At 33.0% G+C, this 21,908-nt stretch overlaps 1 protein-coding gene across 1 annotated transcript in view; it reads right to left on the reverse strand.

Annotated features, from left to right (window-relative positions):
* The window catches only part of LOC143225101 (CUGBP Elav-like family member 4), a 633,828-nt gene extending 626,371 nt beyond the window's left edge, over positions 1–7,457 (reverse strand). Inside the window, exon 1 of the mRNA XM_076453884.1 lies at positions 7,315–7,457. The gene's annotated coding sequence lies outside the window, so the exon portion shown is untranslated. The remainder of the gene's footprint in view (positions 1–7,314) is intronic.
* Positions 7,458–21,908: the final 14,451 nt, after the last annotated feature.

The following is a 21,908-nucleotide window of genomic DNA, read 5'->3' on the forward strand; positions in this document are numbered from 1 at the left end:
TTCAATAAATACAGAAGAAAATGATATAAAAATAGACACCTCATCTTTCTCAGTAACTAAGTGCACTTTCATTGTACGTTAGAGATGAAGTACTTCATTTTAAAATAGCTGAAACCCACTTTCTTGTTTTTAACGAGCCAAATCTAATTTCTTTGAATGGTTCGCACCCAATAACTCCAAGCTTCAGTGAGAGGATAACAGTTACACCTCTTTACAACTGTCCAAATCACTTTAATATTCATTATAAAAACGTTATAGCGACATCGGATAGCGTCATAAACTAGAACAGCAATATAAGATATTCATCGGTGTTCACTAATCGGTTTTTAAAGAAATGTATTATGATCCACTATTACTTATCTTTGGCTTGGACTCTTCTAGTCTATATGCTAATTGAATCTATTCGATACTCGATATTCTTTATTTATTTGTATATAAACGTTACATCATTAAATAGTTCAGGTATTACATTCGTAATTATTATTATTATTATATATATATATACACACTAGTGTTTGGTGAAAGGACTTTACTATTCTACTATTTTACAGTATATATATATATATACAGTAGTGTTTGATCAAAGGGCTTAACTATTCTACAATATACACATAGAATATGTATATGGACTGTTATACAACCCTTATTAAATAATTTTTCCAAATTATCTGATTATTTATCTAAATTCGTGTACCTTATTGTTTATCATTACGTACAGTAGGGTTGGGTGTTGTTTTAAAATATGTAAAATGTAAGTTAGACTGCTAACTAGAATCTGTAAGTTCCGTTAGACAATTTGTTTGATGAAAGTGTGGGACTGGTATGTCTTCACCAGTTCTACAAGCTAAAGATCTTAACTGGAGTCAATTTGTAATGTATAATAAAACAATATTTAGAAAGAAAAGATGAAAAACATCAAAAAGAAAGTTGATTCCGGCGAATAATTATTTAGAAAAAAAATTTTTCCACTTTGGTCAAAGCACATTTTTATTGAAAACAAATGTTATCGTGATACTTTATTATGTTATTTCAATAGGTATTACATTTTTGTACTTTCTTTAATAGTTTGAATAAACATTTATATTTCAAATTTTGTCTCTAGTTTTAGGAGTTATATTGTCATAGGTAACTCGTCACCTTTCGGTTTAACTTACTGACAACTCGAACTTTGAGCTTAACTTTGGTTTACATACAACACGTGATCAAGTAGGACGCCCTCTTTCGACCTAATAATAGTTCGTCAGGTTGAAGTTTTCAAAATTGACTCTCTGTAAGTCACCGATCCGATGTGTTCTAAATTAGAAACATGTCTAACTTGTATTTATTGGCACTATTACAGCTTGAAATATTTTTGTTGTGATTTCATGGAGTGTGGAGTACTGTAGTTAAGTCTAATTGAAATTAACGAAAACAGGATACTGTTTCTTTTGAGTAGAAAACAAAATAAGCACGTTCTTTTTCAATTCAACGTTGATTACAATCTAAAATCAAACCCATGACAGATCTATGGCTTGGTTGTATACGGGGAAAACCTTTCCAAGTACTTTCTTCAATTTCTTCTCAGGAACAGAAATTGTTTTATTGTGGTTCAGTTTACTTGTTTGTATTGGCTCTAAAGCTTGGTTTCTACTTTATACACACTTTTATATGGCATATGACCTATTGTTTCCTCGTTGTTAAGGGCCCGTGAATCATAATAATATCACAACGTACAATATGAGTTTAGACTGGCATCCAACATCTATTGAGTAATTTTTCAACAAGTTATTTTTGTACAATATCGTGGATTTTAAGATTCATCAAATGATATATTTGAGTATAAATACCTTACGTTAAGATTTATTCTTACTTCTTTAGGCTATTTTGACTCTCTAAATTCTATCTGTCTGATTATCTTTCACCCATTCATTTTGCTAGCTGTCCATCCATTCATATACTTATCAAACAAATAAAGTTGTTGTTTGTTATTAAGCTAAAAATCTACACAAAGGGTTATCAGTGTTCTGCCCATCACGGGTATCGAAACCCGGTTTATAGCGGTATAAGTTCGTACAAATGTTACTGTGCCACTGTAAGCAACAAGTAAAGAAAACTTTTAGAGAAAGGAAGTAAATGTAAGAACGGTTAATATTAATCCTTCAAAAACAATGCAAACAATATAACAGGGAGAGTATTTGTATCATCTCTACATAAAAGCACAGGCACACAGTGTAGTAGAATGTTAACAGATAAATTAAACTCAATTGTCTTTGAATAGCTATATCTATTTTTTGGTATGCGTTAACTCTTACCTCAAGTATTGCTGTGATATTCACAAACATTCTCAGAACTTGTGACTTAGTCATTTTAAATATACGGTTATGAAAGGAAGTACTGTATAATATTGTAAAGTCCTTGTGACCTGTTCAGCAGATATTCAAAATTCCACTTTGATGAACGTTTCTAGCTATCCCTACATAGGCAGTGCTGCCACCTGTGTGATACATGCACACACACACACACACACACACACACACATATATACATGTCACAAGAGATTGAAATATCAGACTACATTTTTTCTCCTTTGTTAATTTCGTAAACTGGTTTCGTGACTTCATAACTCACTCTTCGGGATATAATTTTAACGTGAATCTATAACAAAAAAACATTCAAATAATGTTTTTTCAACTAAACATAAATAATCTAAATGAAATACATACACTTTCAAAATGTACTACGTCAGAAACTGAGTTTCCATACCCGTGATGAGCAGAGTACAGTTAGGTTATTGTGTAGCTTTGTGCTTAATTTCAAACAATTTGTTTCTTTTTCCTTTTGATTAAGCACAATTTCACAATGAACCATATGTGCTCTGCCACCACGAGTATCAAAACCCGTTTTTTAGCGTAGCGAATCCGCAGACATACCGCTGTACCTCTGAGGGAAGCCCGGCATGGCCAGGTGGTTAAGGCACTCCATTCGTAATCCGAGGATCGCAGGTTCGAATACCCTTCACACCAAACATGCTCGCCCTTTCAGCCGTGGGGATGTTATAATGTGACGGTCAACCCCACTATTCGTTGGTAAAGGAGTAGCCCAAGAATTGACGGTGGGCGGTGATGAATAGCTGCCTTCCCTCTAGTCTTACACTGCTAAGTTAGGGACGGCTAGCGCAGATAGTTCTCGTGTAGCTTTGCGCGAAATTCAAACCAAACCAAAGCCTCTGGGCAACACTTCAAACAAACACCCCATATATAAGTTAAATATATTAACAATCCTTCAAAATAAACAAAATTATTTAAAATTTATCCAATATACTTTCCTTTTTAAGTCTAATTCTAATTATACTTGCTCTTAGTATTACAGAGTGCAGTTTCTTATTTCGTGATTTGATACTTATTTATTTTATTGTCTGTTTTTTTAAGTCTTAGTAACAGGTTACACAGTTTATACTAACTTTACACAACCCGTTACTTCTGTACTTTTACTTCTATCTAATGGCGCTAAAAAAATCATAAAATATTTTTCGGGTATAATCTTCGACGTTTTACACTACACGCCCAGAAAACGAAACGCGAAAATTAAGATTTTTTCGAATCTTAATTATTTTCCAAATATAATCGTTACAATGTTTTTTGACGTATACTGTCGTCATTTTGGGACGTTCAACATAGAACGTATGGATATCTACACTTAATCTTAAATTACCTGTTTTACCAATACAGAATTCAACACAATTTACACATTATAAAAGGTACATTACGTTCTTAGAGCTGTAATTAAATGAGTCTTGTTTTCACTGAGTCATTTAATTGCAATTCTAAGGACGTTTTATAGAAAATAACGCAATTTGGAAACTTTACGTATTTAATTTAGATTATTTATGTTTGATTGATAAAAACGGAATTTAAATGTTTTTGTTATAAATTCTCAGTAAAATTATAAACTGAAGAGTGACACTTGAAGTCGCAAAATTGCTTGAAAAATTAATGAAGAAGAGAAAAAATAAAATAGTCTGATATACAAGGATTTTACTATTCTTATCTACAGATGAACACTATTGGTGTTTGGGTTACATGAAAAACAATTGATTATTTCAATCAATCAATTATTCTCTTTAAAATAATAAATAACTATAAATATTCAAATATTAATATCGTATAATTTGATAAATTAAATATATTAGGAATAGAAGAAATTCATGAAATAGAAAAGGAAGAATACTTTTTAAAAGTGATTTAATATCATTATTTTATTGTACACTTCATATTATGTTATGCATTATTATATTCGCAATACGCGATGTACCCCGTGGATAAAATGGTCCTAGTCGTATAAGAAAATCTTGAAGTTTTGATAAAAAGACAATAAAATGTTTTAGAATGTCTCAGTTATCTCAACAAATCATTAATGAAAAAAGCAGCAAAAAGGTAATTGCTAACATTCAGTATTAAGTTAATTAAAAATCTACTTAAATTCAAAGTAAGTTCAAGTATTTTATCTCTCGAAAACCTTTTATTGTTCACGTTCATAAATGTATTAGTTAATTATTTAAACCAGAAAAACGAAACTTAAACTTTTATCGTTAAAAAGCCAAAAGCTATTCCCGTTACCAATTAAGTAGGAGATATATAATTGTCAAAAAACACAATGTAAAAATAATATATGTTATTACACAAGAAAGTAATTTTTCCCTAGCATGAATACAATTACTTATGTAAAACCTGGCCATATCGTAACATTTGGACATTTTTAGGCAGAACTATTTAGTAATGTTTTAATAAGTTATATCACTGCGTCTATCATAATAAGTTATTTAGAAAAGAAATTGCCACACACCTTTTCTCTTTTGGCCTGACATAGCATGGCGGTTCTAGCACTGGGCCCGCAATCTAAGGGTCATGGGTTCGAAACCCATGACTGAACATGTTCGTCCTTTCACCATTATAATGAAACAGTCGATCTTGCTATTTTTAGTAAAGAATAGCCCAAGAATTAGCAGAAAATTGTGCTGGCTAGCTGCCTTTCCTCTAGTCAATCACTTTAAAATTAGGAACTGTTAGTGAAGATTGCCATAGAATGTCTTTGGATAAAATTCTATAAACAGTCTTTGTGTTATTTGTTCCACTGGTGCCAAATGGATGAAAATCGAATTGAGTTTAGAGAGAGAGAGAGAACTTTTCTACCTTAATAGAAATATTGGTTTTCACGTTGAATTTAACGTAACAGTTGATTTATGTAATATATTAACGACTGTTGTTTAGTAACTATTAATTCTGTTTGGAAGAGTAGAATACAGTTTATTTGTTGTTAAGCAAAGCTCCACAATCAGCTATTTGTACTAAGCCCTCACAAATATCTAAACCACGTTTTGGGCGTTTAAGTCCTTAGACTAATTCAACAATATTTTATTATACGTGTAGTAGTATCAGACATTAATGAACATAGATTTTCTGTCTTATCTGAATCAAGAGCTCTTCGAAATGAATTTTCACCAAGATGGAATATTAGTAGACTATAGTTTAAAATGAATATCGGGAGAACTTGGACAACAATGCTCCACTGATCAGAAAACTTCAACAATAAACTTTCTACATGAACAAAACAATATACGAGCTTTAAGTATGAAGTTTCCGTTCGTTCGTTGTTCTTATTCGAAAAACCATTGAAAGAACTTTTTTTTACCTAAAACGGAAACTCAGACAATTTTAAACGCGACGCCTCCGCCTCGTGTACATGGAAAAATAAATATACCATGATATTAAAAAATTACTTTCATGGATAACACTAGTTTGGCAGCATGATCAAAAGGAATTACGTAAGAACTTTCAACCTTGAAATTTACATTACAAGAAAGTGATCTTACACTGTCGTCAACACGATAGAATTACTTTAAAACTTCCGTATTTCTTCCCAGTCGTATTAACTGAAAAAAATAAGTAAATAAAAGAAATATTGTACATGGTGAAATCATTCCCATAAACACTAATGTTTCAAATCGACAGAAGTCACACAGTAAATATGCTAGAGCTCTATTGGTTGAAAGCATACTTAAATGAAATTGCACTGCATGAAACTCTTTTTATTATAAAAGTGAAAGGTTAAAACCGGTCATCTACGTAAGTAAATATCTTTCATTTACTGTGAGAAATGGAAAGCAAATAGTAATCATATGGTATGTAATTTTGGAGATAAAAAATTTTGATAGAATTAACTTAATATTAGACTTATTTTCTGTTAAACTGGCATTTATGATAAATAAAAATAAAAAAAACATTATTGATTTTGAGAAGAAATCTCCGAGTCGTAGTTTTTAAAAATGTAAAATATAAGAAACAGAATAATTAGACTGAAAATGCGATATTCTTCTAGATGAAATAAAATATTCCCTAATGCATCTTTCATTTTGCTTTACAAAAGAAACCAAAAATCCAACAATCAGTCCAGACGTAAACTATCATGACTACTACGCCCCTCCCTGCGAAAAGTGTGAATCATCAGACCCCAATTCTCCCTTCTAGGAGGACATCATGTATAATATCCGTGATACGCGGCTTTAAAGCGTTGTTACAAAGGTTTTACTGCCAATGAACGAGTGAAAACGCTTTATACATAACAAGACTTAGTGTCTAAAGAAATATACTGGTTTGAAACTTTTTCCCCCAAGAAAAGACTTTGAATAGAAAAAAAATATTCTAATGATCAAAAACAATAACCTCAAAAACAAGCTGATCACAAACTCAAAAAACGTTACATGGTTCGTTGTATTTCTTTTGTACGGTACTTCTCTTGGAACATATAAAATGGCCTGGATAATTTCGGGTGGGGGAGAACGCTTAGCTAAAATTGCTAGGATTGTATTCCAAAGGCATGTAAATTATAAATATATTATGTGTTTGCCTCGCCTCCACTTGTATTATTACAGTATGTATTCCAAATTTATCCTTTATGCTGTATTTGTGTATATAACGCATGGTCGAAAAAGCCGTTAAGTTGGTTTCGTTCTAGCTACCTTTGTTACTCTCTTTAGATAATACCTGTTCTTCCCTCAAAAGGACATTGCTGTAATAGTACAAGTTGTATAAATGTCGATAACAATGCCCTTCACTAGTAAAGCAGATGGTGTTTTGAGGTTATGACTTCGCCAATGCTTGAATAAGAATGACCAGTCAGATGTTACTGCTAGTCACTCTGTGTCAATGCGATGTCTGTTGTAAAGGGAGGAACCTTGGAATAAGACACTCTAATAGAAATCTTCATAAAGTACTTGATAAAGGTAAAATAGAATCTAGTAAAAAAAATCCATCGTTCTACAAAAGCAAGTATACATACTGTATCAGGCATTGGATCTGTAAATTCCAGCTGTGGCATTTTGATTTATCGATCCATGCACGGCCCTGAATTGACTCGTTTAAGTTTGATATCTCGTTGATATATATCTACCAACCTGCTTCTTCTTCAATCGGGCGTTGACTTCGCCTTCACTTTGTCAGCTGCCACGCCTACCAGACTCGTATTAACCAGGTTCGTGTTATACTTATCAATCCTTTTAACCCAAAATTATCAATAGTCGTGTAGTCAAAATTCTTAACTTCTACCAAGTGCAGTAGTTGAAGGAGGACTGTTTAGTCTTCGAGCCCCTGGGGTTAATATGTCCTCAGAAATATTAATCTTATTCCTAAATAACTGCCATAATTGTGTGTGTGTGTATTTGTGTTAAGCTAGTTTTAATAAAGATTATTAATTTTGTATTTTATTTTGTGTATAATCTCTCTGATTCATTCTCAAAAGTTCAATTATTAGAAGATTCGGTGTTATTCCATAGCAAATATTTTATTAAGGCCTCTATTATTAAGCATTTCTAACCCACTGCTCTAAAGTTAAGCTAATTTTACCCAGATGTACATTATTCACATTAAAGGACAATCATCCCAATTGTATTCTTATTGGTTAATTAAACTTAATCAATCCTTGGTTATTCTAACTGGTTATTCTTCATTTCTATGTTTATTATTATTATCTCTCTAAAATAGCATATTTGTGTATTTTGTTTTTACATATAAAACATAGTTGCGTGCATAATAAAAGAAACTCTTGTGGATATTCGTGTCAGAAAATAATCTTACTTCGTGAGAAACTTTTTATAACAAAAGTGATTAATGCAAAAATATAAACATTATTTTTATTCATTATTTATTTCCTTAATAACCTTATTACTGAAACTATTTATATTTTTAAACTAATATGAAAGCTCAAATTAAAAACTATCATGCATCTTTTCTAGCTAGATGGGCCGTTAGGGACGGCTAGCGCAGATGGCCCTTGTGTAGCTTTGCGCGAAATTCAAAAACCAAACCTAACTACATGTTAGGCAACTAACTATGCTAGGAGTCTAACTGGTAAAAACAGTGGAGCATCTACAGATAGCATAATAAGAATCTATAAAACATATATTAGACCTGTAATAGATTATGCAGCTCCAGCATGGATAACTGCAAGCAATAAAATAATGAAAACCAAACTACAAACAATCCAAAACATACTCCTCACAACTGCATACAGAGTTACAAGAACTACATCATCTCAGTTCATTCACAAATACTCGAACATACCAACCATACCAGATAGACTCCTACATAGTACAATAATGCACTTTAATAAGAATTGGATGCAAAACGAATTACTATGCGAACTAGACAGGTACCTCATACATGATGAAGCTGGTCTTAAATATCTCTCCCCAGTTAACTTGTATTTTAAATATAAAAATAAATAATATATATATATATATATATATATATCAAATAATAAAAAATAATAAAAATATATATACATATGTATTAAGCAATAAAAAAAAAATGCCACCAACAAACTTGACATTCTGCTGATAGAATAAAATAATCGCTATATATGAGCCACAATATATAGACATTGCCCTGAAAAGGATCAAAATATTATTCAGTTTTACAATTATAAATACCAATCTGGCAAGAACATAAATACGGGGAGGAGGAAGAGGTTATAAAGAACCTGACCCTCCAGGGTATGAACTTTTCTTACCCAAACACCGACAGAGATTCGATTCGAACATGTTAGGCAAGTGGAACAATTGCTGACGAAACCGCTACCCTTCTTCCTACGCGTAATGCATGTTTGTCATTATCAGTAATGATCGAGACAACGTCTTAAAGCAGGCCCCAGGAAAAAAATCAGAGGTGCCTTAATCACCATGTGTAACGTTCTAGGGGTGGGACCTTGCGTTAAGATTGAATGGAAATCCATGTCTTGATGTATAACATGTAGTAAATGTTATAATAAAACTACATTGAATACACCATGTCAACTCTTCGAATCTTAAAAGCAGATTAAAGAGTTTTGGACAGCTGTAAGAAACATATAAGGTTATAATTGAGGGAACGGAATTAGTTTTCTTTTAGTGGACAAAAGTTTGATTTTCTCAAGTATCTCTAGACATATTTACCTGTTTCAGATTACTTTAAAGGTAGGGATAAAAGCTGTAATGATGATGCGAAATTCAAAATATCATTAAATAAATTAACTGCTAACCACCTAAATGAAATGACGAATTAAAACATTCTGCATGCGGGAAAAGTGTTTAAGTCTTGAAAACAAATATTTTAGTCGCTGGTTTATAAAAGCATTTTAAAATAATGGTTTATCTGAGCCGAGTTCTATTTAAAGGGCCTCTAGTGTAACACTGTTTTGGTTTGTATTTCGCGCAAAGCTACACGAGAGCCGTCCCTAATTTAGCAGTATAAGACTAGAGAGAAGACAGCTAGTCATCACCACCTACCGCCAACTTTTGGGTTACTCTTTTACCAACGAATAGTGGGATTGACCGTCACATTATAACGCCCTCACGACTGAAAAGGCAAGCATATTTGGTGTGACGGAGGCTCGAACCCGCGACCCTTGGATCACGATTCGAGTGCCTTAACCACCTGTCCATACCGAGCCAATAACAGTGCTAAGTCTGTGGACTTTTATTACTAACATATGGGGTTCTAGTCCCCGCAGTGGACACAGCATGTAGCTCAATGTGGCTTTGCTCTAAAACAAACCTATTAATCTCCCCAGTAACTCAATTGTAAGTCCAAAGACTTATTTCTATAAAAAGTTGGTTTAGATACCTGTGGTTGACACAGAGCAAATTATCCATTGTGTTGCTTTGTGTTAAACAACAAATAAACCAACGAACAAAATGGCCATGTGTAGCAAATTCTATTCGTGAATGCCTAGTCCATGGTCTTAGTGAATCTTTTCATTCAAATTGTTCACGGATATCGTTCAACGAAGAAACAACTCGAAAAGAATCACAAACACCTCCTTCCACGATAACCAACAAAATCGTTTTTCTATTGGATAACCGCACAAAAGCGCGTCACTCAATTATTTATTTATTGTTCACAAACATAATGGAAGTTGTGTTTTTCTTTATATTTTTACTTCATGCAATAACAATGATGCCGCTAAATAAAAGGTTGAGATGTTGATGTGTTCATTTAAACTACGCTGTTTTCTGTGTAATATTAGTTTAGAATGCACGCACTAATGATTACCTACTACTAACAAGGCTTTAATTAAACAATCCATTAGAACGTATCCATCCTACGCTTAGACATAAACGCCTATAATAAATTATTGGAATATTTTCTAGTTTTAGTTTTATAACATATTACGGATAAATATACCCATATGTTTATATATATAGATAGAGAAAAGTGGATAATTTATTACTTAAAGATTTTTGTCAGTCAACGATACCAAATTATCTTATTCCTTTCGCTAGTGGGTAACTGAAATTAGTTTTGCAACTATAGAGGCAAAAATATATTTAATCTTAATTTTTCGGAAAAAAATAAGTTTTACGAGTAATTCATACTTAATGATAGAATAAGAATTTCGTTACCACTTGTGACAAAACATTCGTCACGTAAAATGACTTTTCATATACTTAAGGATCAGTGTGAGTGTATAGTAGGTATCGGTAAAAACAGCGTGACTGTATAATAAATATTGGTAAACACAGTAAAGATTCGTACATTTGTATCACAGCTTCTGGTAAAGAAATACGATATATGGCCAGAGTCAGGCAGAAAACAAATCTATAAAAGATTAAGTACTTTACTTACAACCACATGCAAAAGCTTTGGCAGTAGTATCCACGTTACTGTTGTCATAGCAACAGTAATAGGACTTCGAGTGAAAAGACGAAAGAAAACAAAGTACGAGACAGCTAGCATCCAACAGTTGAAATGGCATTAGTCAGCTAATATCCAGCAATATAAATGGCATTAGCATTAGGTGAAATTCAATATTAGCAATCAAAAGAAAACGTACGCTTGTATATTCATAGCTATACTTAATGCGATATGTATTTTAAAAACTTGTTGGTTACAACAGTAAATCCAACTTTATGGTATCCCTTCCTGCAGCACGCTGGTCAAGGCTAGCACCAATTTACTCCTATTTTGATAGTAACTTGTGAATAGCGTGTTTCTGGGAAAGTAAAGAGTGATCAAATAAGCGAACAGAAGATTTAAGGTTCGCCTGATTACTACGTGTGCGTGCTGGAATTTTGAGCTGATCTCCTAGCAACAGGTTAGGCAAAGCCACAACAAAAACTGGAAAGATGTTCAGAAGATGTGAACTCGTCCTATTTACGACCTTAGTTGTTAGTGAAGATTGTTGTAAGATTACTGATACAAATTTATACAACTGGACGACTCCTTTTCTGAAGTATATAATGAACATTGGACAACAATTTAATGAACTTAACACGAACAGCTATCACGTGTACTGAAAGGTAAGTCAAACAGGACAGTTAAAAAACAACACGTATATTTCAGCTATGCTTTGTGCCTTATAAAAACGAACAGCTATCACGTGTACTGCCTGAAACGTGAGACAGACAGGACAGTTAACAACCCGTTATGTTTCAACTTCCAGTTGTACCTTATAAACACGAACAGCTATCATGCGTACTCAAACATGAATCAAACAACACCGTAATGAGATTAGAAAACAATCGCTGCTAGTGCCTAGGTTATGTGTTTTATTATTATGTTGTAAAAGATTCCAGTAAAATGCATGCCAAATCTCGACACTGGTTAAACCATAATAACCAAATGATAAATTAAGTGCTGAAGGTTCCGTGGTACGTTAGTCCTAGATTAATTAAGATTCTCCTGATGCAATGAGAGTGGGTATACTTATTTTAAATATATATATTCAACACACACACATATATATATAACAGTCATATAATCAGATATTATACACTCTCCAAAAGCGTGTAGAAGTATATGCGTCATATTCTTTACTTAGTAACATTTTCCAAATGTTAGCCCCCAGAGTGCGAGTGTAAGGAGTGAACTGATGAAAAGTAAAACATCTAGAATTTTCCAAAAATTAAATACTTCTGGCAACTTAAATTGATCCAGAAGATTGTGATCTTTTGTCACGTGACACGGTTTAAAGTTTCTTGTATATTCTAGTCACACTGCTAAAATGGAAAGTACGTTTAGATAATTATGAAATAACCCTCTATCCGTTAGTGTAGATCCTTCATGAATAAACATAGCCACATCAGGATTAGGATTTTTCACTATTGAACAAAGCAGCAAAGGAAGAGGGATCCGTTATGACTGAACACAGCCACATCAGGATTAGGATTTTTCATTCTTAAACAAAGCAGCAACAGAAGATGATTCCTTTAGGACTAAATATTGCAGCATCAGAAATAGGATTTTTCATTTTCATTATTCAGCAAAGCCACGTCAAGATCAGCATTTTTTTAGTATTAAAGAAAGCAGCAACAGAGGAGGTATCTTTCATGACTGAACATAGCCACATCATGAGCTGCAGCTCAATAACTAAAATCACTGTCCTTTGAATCGCCACAACAGGACGATATAAAACCCAGAATGGGTAAAAGTACACTTTATCACTAGTACAATGAAAGGAAGTACACACAGTTTATTTTGTAACATGGGCTTTTGTCGCTTTCTTTCAATATCACCATAAACACATTCACGATTGTCTGTAAACACACTAATTGTCCTGAATCCTTTTTGAATAGAAAATGAATAAAGTTGTTATAAACATTTTAGAGACTCTTAAAAATTATCCAACGTAAGATTAGTTTGATTAATAATTCGAGAATATTTATTCATAAATCTGATCATTATAAGTGCTCCTAGTAATTAAAACTTATATATTAAAAGAAAATTAAGAAATAATGATAATTTGTTTATCATATTTTAAAATAATTTTCGCTTTCTAATGGCCCGGCATGGCCAAGCGCGTTAAGGTGTGCGACTCGTGATCTCAGGGTCGCGGGTTCGCATCCTCGTCGCGCCAAACATGCTCGCCCTTTCAGCCGTGGGGGCGTTATAATGGTACGGTCAATCCCACTATTCGTTGGTAAAAGAGTAGCCCAAGAGTAGGCAGTGTGTGGTGATGACTAGCTGCCTTCCTTCTAGTCTTACACTGCTAAATTAGGGACGGCTAGCACAGATAGCCCTCGAGTAGCTTTGCGTGAAATTCAAAAACAAATAAACAAACGCTTTCTAATAAAAAAAAAAAAATAAATCGATACGTGCGTAACAAAAACCTTTCTTGGGTACATTATAAAAAATCAATTTGAACAAAACGATGTTATCCAAAGTTTCCAATAGTAACATGACGTCATTACATGATGCAATTCGTTTACCCAGAATTCCTGATACATATATTTATTATTTGATGAAAAAGATAAATTATCTCTGTATCTGGCGAAAATATTATATCGAGTACAAGTATAGTGTCATTAATTGCCTTCTTTATTCCAATCAATGTGATTAAAAGCGATAAGTCACCACTTTTTTCCTTCCTATATCTGTTTTTGAGCGTTAATCTGACGGCGAGCTAACCGAACGGCTGTTACCAAAGGAGATCTCGTGTTATTCTTTAGCTAAATTGTCAGTAACACGCCATGCCTTGTGTAAACCAAAGCCCTGAGAGATCGGTTGAGATTTGTTTTTTAAGTCATTTCTTCCAGCATTCATCTCTTAAAAAATAAGAAATAAATCACTTGAAAGCCATGTTTTAAGCATCACGACCTGCTTAGCTCTTAGTAGAATTTATATGCAAATCCAAGTCTTACAAAACTGAAGCTTTATGGCTGTGCGTATATATATTCATATTTGACTATTTGTTATCTTAAAAAACATGACTTTCCAGATGGTATGCTACTCATCAAAAAATTTAAAACTCTGAAAGAAAGCCGTGTAAGTTTGATAATTAAAAAGTCAGGTCGATGAGAAACTTTCAAATTACTAACAACTCGTAAGTTTGACACCTTAATTACCGAGGGTCACGGGTTCGAATCCCCGTCACACCAAAACAAACAAGCTCGCCCTTTAAGCCGGCTAGCGCAAATTGCCCTTGTGTAGCTTTGCGCGAAATTAAAAAACAAACACCTTAATTAAAATAAAAAAGAAATAATTGTTTTATATCATTATTATTATTATTATTATAGTGACCAGGTTTTCAAGCATTGTATGTATATATATAATATATACAAATAAATGCATGTATATTTTTACTCCATAAATACATATAACGAAAATAAATAAAGTCAATAATTAGAGAAGTGAAATAATGTTACGAGTGGAACAAATAAAGATGCAGTTTATTAATTGTACTTAATGGTTAAAACCTTATATTTAGCCTAAAATCCAAAACCTGAGTCACTGAAATTTAATACACAACATTCCAAAAAATTACAGTATTAATGTTAAAAATTCTACTTATATAGAGAACGTTAATTTTATTGTGTGGTTGTTCGATGTTATACCATTAAGTGTTGTGATTATAAATCCTTTTATGCTTGACATACCATTCACATTACTCCATCATAAAATAAGTACCTTCAATAATCTAATCAATATAAAATTAGCAAATTCGATGTTTATCAATAAACAAGATATTATAGAATACAACTAGTTTAGTTTGTTTTTGAATTTCGCGCAAAGCTACAGGAGGACTGTCTGCGCTAGCTGTCCCTAGTTTAGTAGTGCAAGACTAGAGAGAAGGCAGATAGTCATCACCACCCACCGCCAACTCTTGAGCTACTCTTTACCAAATAATAGTGAGATTTACCGTCATATTATAACATCCTGGTCATGCCGGGCCAGAATACAACTGTTTAATCCGTATCTCTCTCTCTTGGCCAGTTAAAGTAATCTTATTCAGATTTCATAATTAATGAGCTAACATGCTGTTGTAATACTACTATTTTGCTCAATAACATAGGTACTGACAAAGCTGCTTCTAATCAAAGAGGGCCTGAAGATTTGAATATTAATAAAAAAACACGTTAGAATGGTCAACATTATTTACAATAAAAACCTACTAATAACATATTAGGGATAGAACTAAAAGGTAGGACCCCTCATTCTTTCCTAATAGCCCTTATAAGACAGCCTAAACCTCTAAAAATACCTTTCGATGATTAATTATCCAGTGCATGGCTTCTGCCTTACATTCTCAAACTCAGAAAATCAATTCAAAAGTGAAATATTGAAGAAAAGTCTTTTTCTTCCGACAAAACGAAAATCAGTCAGTTGCAGTAAACCACCAAGCCAAGTGTATCACCGTGAGAAGTAAGGCACGTGTCAGCTTGATTAAAGATCGTCTACGTGAAAGTCTCAGTGCCAAACCCTCCTCTACTATCACTCTTATATGTACATACGTTTCTTACACCTCTCAGAACAAGAAACAGCTGATTTAAGTACAAAAGCTTGCACAAGGAACTAAGAAATAAAACGTGTCCCGAAATAGAATGAAAACTGTTTTAAATACTTTTGTTTTCTATCTAAATTTCCCGATAGTATATACAAAACGAAGTATTTCTTCCTATAATTTTAAACATGTTTGTAAATTAATATATTTTTGGTATTATTGAAACGAATAAACTTCACAAAATTTATAATTCATAATATGTCTTGATAAAAATAAGTAGATGTGTTTAAATAAATTCACACATTGTTCGAGTGTGAATGAATGTTATTTATTACATCTTTACACTCTTCATTCCAAATTAAAATTCTAAGAATTCATGCAACATGTTTTTTCATACATTTTACTGTAATTTTTGAGTGGCCATCTAGTTTTCACTAGATGTATCAAGTGTATGTTCTATGCTAAATGTAACAGCAGACGCACTTAACTAAAAGTAAACTTACAACATCTTTATATACGCTAGATATGCATACACTGGAAATCGTAAATTAGTTTATGGAGTTAACAACAACTCTGAAAATAGTCAATAATATGCTAGATATTCCTAAACAAAACTAAAATTGGATGCGGTATCTTTCATTGAGATTGTAAATTGTTAGAGGCTCCCCTACAGTCAGGTATAGCCATCTGTAATGTTGAATTACAGACCATAGGGAAGACAACTAATCGGCAGCACCTGCCGCCTGAAGTAACTAATCCTAATGCTCTCGCCTGACATAGCCAGGTGGTTTACGCGCTCGACTCGTAATCTGAAGATCGCAAGTTCAAATCCCCGTCACATCAAACATGCTCGCTCTTTCAGCCCTGGAAGCGTTATAATGTCGCGATCAATCCAACTATTCTTTGGTAAAATAGTAGCCCAAGAGTTGATGGTGGGTGGTGATGACTAGCTGCCTTTCCTCTAGTCTTACACTGCTAAATTAAGGGCGGCTAGTGCAAATAGCCCTCGTATAGTTTTGCACGGAATTCTAAAACAAACAGACAAATGTAATGCTCTTACGGCTAGAAATACGAAGTGCATTTCGTTGAACCACTTCTCAAACGTAGGACCCTCGGATCTTCAGTCAGATACACTATCCACTATTCGTCACTCATACCAAATACTGAGAGAAGAGGCATTTGAATATCAGTATTTTTGTCAATATGGCCTTAGCCTAGAGATGTCTCTAAACGCAATTTATAATAAGAATTGTACTTTCAAAACTTCAGTTCCGGCCTTTGGAGATATTCCTAAAACAAAACTTAAACGATGATTTATTTGAAACCACAAATTTATTTATGTAATCAATAACTTTGCGGAACACTTTTTTTAAAGATTTATTAAAATAATATTTAGTTAACACATTTTAAAATCTTCATTTCTCTTATTTGTCAGGTTATTCGTATTCCTTCCGAATAAGATAAAAAAAAATCCATATTTTTTACATACCACGTCTCTAGACTGCTGCGCCATCTATATATATGTCTTCTTCGTTATTGAATATAAGTCGTAGACTTCGGTGTGAAAGATCACCTTAATTCAAAGATTACGTTTATGCAGCCACAACCAACAACTACAAAAATATATGAATTGCGCTCTTTTAGAGATTCCATCCACCATTCGTTACAGCCATAAACAAGTGCTTTGAGAGAAAAGATTTCAAATTTCACGACTCTCTGAGATTTACGATAAGAAGAAAGTTACGATTAGAATAAAAGTTACATGTGACTCTTCCCACCACCCCTCTTCCAGATTGTAAATTTTCAATCGCATTTCTGTCTCTAATAGTTCATATCTCATCTTTGGAGGTTTTATTGTTGCAAATGTATATTAAAACATAGATTGATACGTGAGAGACAGTGCAATAAGATGGTGGTACTGAAAAAGACCTTAACATTAAAATCTGATACTCATCAGACTAATACTTTATTTCAGTATTATTTCCTGCTTTAAAACAAGTGTTGTTGTCATTTGGTCTAATAATAATTTCAAACAAACTTTGTACGCTGCTTCATGTTGCAGTTTTTTGTTTTTTTTTCTGTAACAGTTTGACTTTGCGGTCACTCTTTAAAAGATCTGGAATAATGGCTATCAGAAAATGCAACTTAGGCTTAAGTTAGAAAAAAAAATGTTCTTTCAACGAAAATTACAATAAACCGAAAATATTTGTGCCTTTTTATCCACCATCGGTTTAAAACATGTCTAAAAAATATAATAAATTTAAATAAATAATAGTTAGGAAAAAGGTTTAGGACTTATCAATATGATGATAGGATAAGTACACAATACCGTGTAAGCTATTTTAACTTTAGGTTTAGATCTACTATTACGGAACTACACCAAATTTATACGGATACAAGTTTCTATAATTTTGTATCCCGCTGGAACAGCGGTAAGTCTTTTAGATTTACAATGCTAAAATCAGGGGCTCGATTCCCCTCGGTGGACACAGCAAATAGCTCGATGTGGCTTTGCTATAGGAAAACACACCGACGCACCCTCTAGAATTTTACGTATTCATTTCAGTCTAGCAGAAGACAAACATTTGTTCGTTTATAGTTAAACGTAAAGCGTTATAAGACCGCTGAATTGCCGCTGTGCCACTGGGAGGCACAAACATTACACTAGAAAGGACGCATGAAATCGTCTGTAGTAATTTTTTGTTGTTCCGTAACAGTGAATCTAAGCCTAATTTTAAATAAAATAATATTTCAAATGATCAGAATGTGTCGTAAAAACAACTATTAAACAACCTATGAGAAAATTAGCTTTGTTTTACCTCTATTAAGCGTCATCTCTCTCTCTCTCGCTAGTTTATTACTGCTCACGGGAATACACACAATAAAATGAGAAGTAGAGTTTGAAAATCATCTTGAATGTCAAGGTTTCAGTTACGACTAGCTTACTCACCATTGTAACGAATATGTTCGAAACAAAATACCTTTATCTTAATGTTTAATACATAAACTCTTTCAATTCCGGAAATATTTTCGTTGCTATCATTTCCTTTTGTTTTAGATGTTTCTACAAGTACGTATGATTCTTTATTACATATCTTACACCTAACACAACCTCTCATTTCCTGTGATCCTAATGTCTAACAAGAAATTCTAATTGTTTCATGTAAGCTTATATATTTGGTATATAACAAAAAAAAAAAAAAACTCTTCAGGTCATCGCGTCTGCATCGTATTATTTCGCTCATATCTAGAGGGCCCGGTTAAAACACTTCAATCATAAGCTGAAGATCAGGGTTTCAATCCCCGTTACACCAAACATGCTCATTCTTTCAGCCGTGGGGGCTTTATAATGTTAAAGTCAATCCCACTATTCGTTGGTAAAAAGGTAGCATAAAATTTGGCGGTGGGTGATGATGACTAGGTGACTTTCTTCTAGTCATACACTGCTAATTTAGAGACAGCTAGTGCACATAGCCCTCGCTTTGCACAAAATTCAAAAACAAACAAACATATCTAGCAAGAATCGTAATTCTGCTACACCTGTTCAAAGAAACTCTTTGATATCAAACTAAAACTTTAGTTTATAATACTTGTTAGATATAACTTTATTAATTTCTAAAATAAACTCGAGTATAACAAGTTTTTCAACACTAAATTCCTTAATTCTGGGAAATTTCACTAAATCATATCCGATCTAAGCTTGTAAAACTTTACTTAACTTTGTTCAATTTAAGCGTATGAATCTGTAATCTTCTAAAAGTTAATTGTGTTCAATATGTTTGCTCAAATAAAAAGTAACCACAGTATTAATATGGCCGCTCAATATTACCTTATTTTGTGTTTAAGATGGGCCTTTGTTTTAAAATTTATATTTCATTTAAAGTTAATAATATTTCTGAAGAACCTTTATTATTTTAAGCCTACTTGATATGAACTTGGAGGTGTGCAACAAGAGCGACTCTATTTGTCTCTGTCTGCTGTTTATACGGTACATATTTTCATAGTTTCAGTTTCACCTCCATGAAAAGTAATCAAATCTTTTATTTTATTAAGTATGTATATAGAGATACCTAACAGAAACCTTCATTCTCATACACTAACAAGTGATACACCACATCCTGCTGGTGAAATAGCTTTGCAGTAAACAAACTGGTATCTATGTTTACAAAATGGATTGAATACTTTATATTAAAACAATATTACAAACCATGTCGCAATGTCCGATCTTGCTCTTGTGACGACAGTGTATCTCCATAATGACCATACACCGTAGTTCTTATTGCCGAGGGACCCATCATAAGACTGTCATGTCCAAAGCCCACAGTTCCTCCCTACAATGTCACCATATCCATTTAGTGTACAAATATGACTGTTTCCTAGTGCCCGCATCAACAGTTCAATCACATGAAAATCTATGTGTCGCATCCGATGACTTGTACAGTATACCTTTGTATGAATACCTCTTTCATTCTCCAATTGCTCGAGGTATGAAACGGTTAAGCGAGAAGAATACCTGAAAGCATTAATTTGATGAACCCACACTCTGTTAGCCTCACTTCCAGAAAGGATATCCTTCTTGATTATATTACATACTGTTGTCTGGAGAATGTGAGTACTGATCTTTGTATTCACCAATTCTAACATGTTACAAGACACAACTATGTCCAACGTCATAATATAGACGTAATATCTGCGACTTGGAAATGTCAAACCCCTGATCTGGACACATCTTTATAAGCTAAACGTAGAAATAATTTGCATCGAAAAAGTTTCTTCTGTATCCATCTCAAAATTGATAAATTTTTGGTGGCATTGTACTTCCTAAAAAACGCCAAGTAATATCAAAAAGTAATGCTGGTACATTCCGTTCCACCATGATTTTACAGTGACTGTGATTGTTACATGGCTTGCTAATTTTTATTGTCAAAATCTTTCTAATATAACGTACTAATCCCTGTACTACTGTTTACTATATCTTTGAAGGTATCTCGGTTATACAACTTCTTTTATAGCATGCTTTTGATTGTATCTTTCGTTACATTATTGTTATTCAGCATAAGTTTAATAGTGTATTTGGCTATATAACTCCACTTATGATAAGTTTGCTGGTATCTTGTGTTATACTTCTTCTACGTAAAGTATATGTTTACTGTTATCTTGTGTTATATTTCTACGCAAAATGTTCGTTCAATGGTATCTTGCGTTACACTTCTACACAAAGCATACATTAAATGCTATCTTGTGTTACATTTCTTCTACACAAAATATACATTCACTAGTATCTTGTGTTATAATTCTCCTTTGCAAAACTTACGTTTACTGGTATCAAGTTTTGGTATCTATCAACCTGTGCATCCTATCATTTTTACTTTTACCACCCAAAATTACTATGGATTAATTTACACAGATTTTTTCTTTTTTTTAATGTAACATGTCTTTTAAAGCTGGTGCCATAAGTTTTCATTTGTATTTTGAATTTGGTTAATCTATTTCTCGAATTTTTTGTTTTATTTTTATCCAAGCACTTCTTACCCAACAAAGCAGGGCAGTATGTTTTGGATTATAATCCTTCAACAATTCGAAGACATAAATAATTAACATGTGTACTAGACACATGTGTGGGAAATTGGAATGTTTTGATGCCATTTCTTTCTCTATAATATCAGTGGTTTTGCAGATATTTTCAACATGAAACATTTATAACCTTTATAAGGCTACCTTTATGTTTCACTGTTTTTCTTACATACTCCTCATGCTTTCCCGCGAATGTTCTTCTATTGAGTTTCAGCCCATTTCGTCAGTTCATAGCGTATTGTCTCGCTCATGCTTCTTAAGTTTGCGAACAAATTTGCTCATGTTCACAATATTAGACATTTTCTATACTAATAATTCTTCTTTGCAACTGCCTTCGGACAGTTATATTGCTGGAATAACTCCAGTTATATCCTTTATTTTGCATTTTATCTCTGGAAAATTTTGAAATTGATATGATATTGATATTCTTCGAGCGATACTAACCTCCCAGCTGGATATTTCAATTGAACATCCCACATGTTATCACATTTTAAACTTTCATTTGCAGCTAAACGATCATTCTTCTTTCTGCGATAACTTCCAGAACAATAAGATTTACGATACGCGAAATTTCACAGTTTCTTTTAATTACGTAAAACGAATAC

The sequence above is a fragment of the Tachypleus tridentatus genome, chromosome 9, assembly GCF_004210375.1.
Source record: "Tachypleus tridentatus isolate NWPU-2018 chromosome 9, ASM421037v1, whole genome shotgun sequence".
Taxonomy (NCBI): Eukaryota; Metazoa; Arthropoda; class Merostomata; order Xiphosura; family Limulidae; genus Tachypleus; species Tachypleus tridentatus.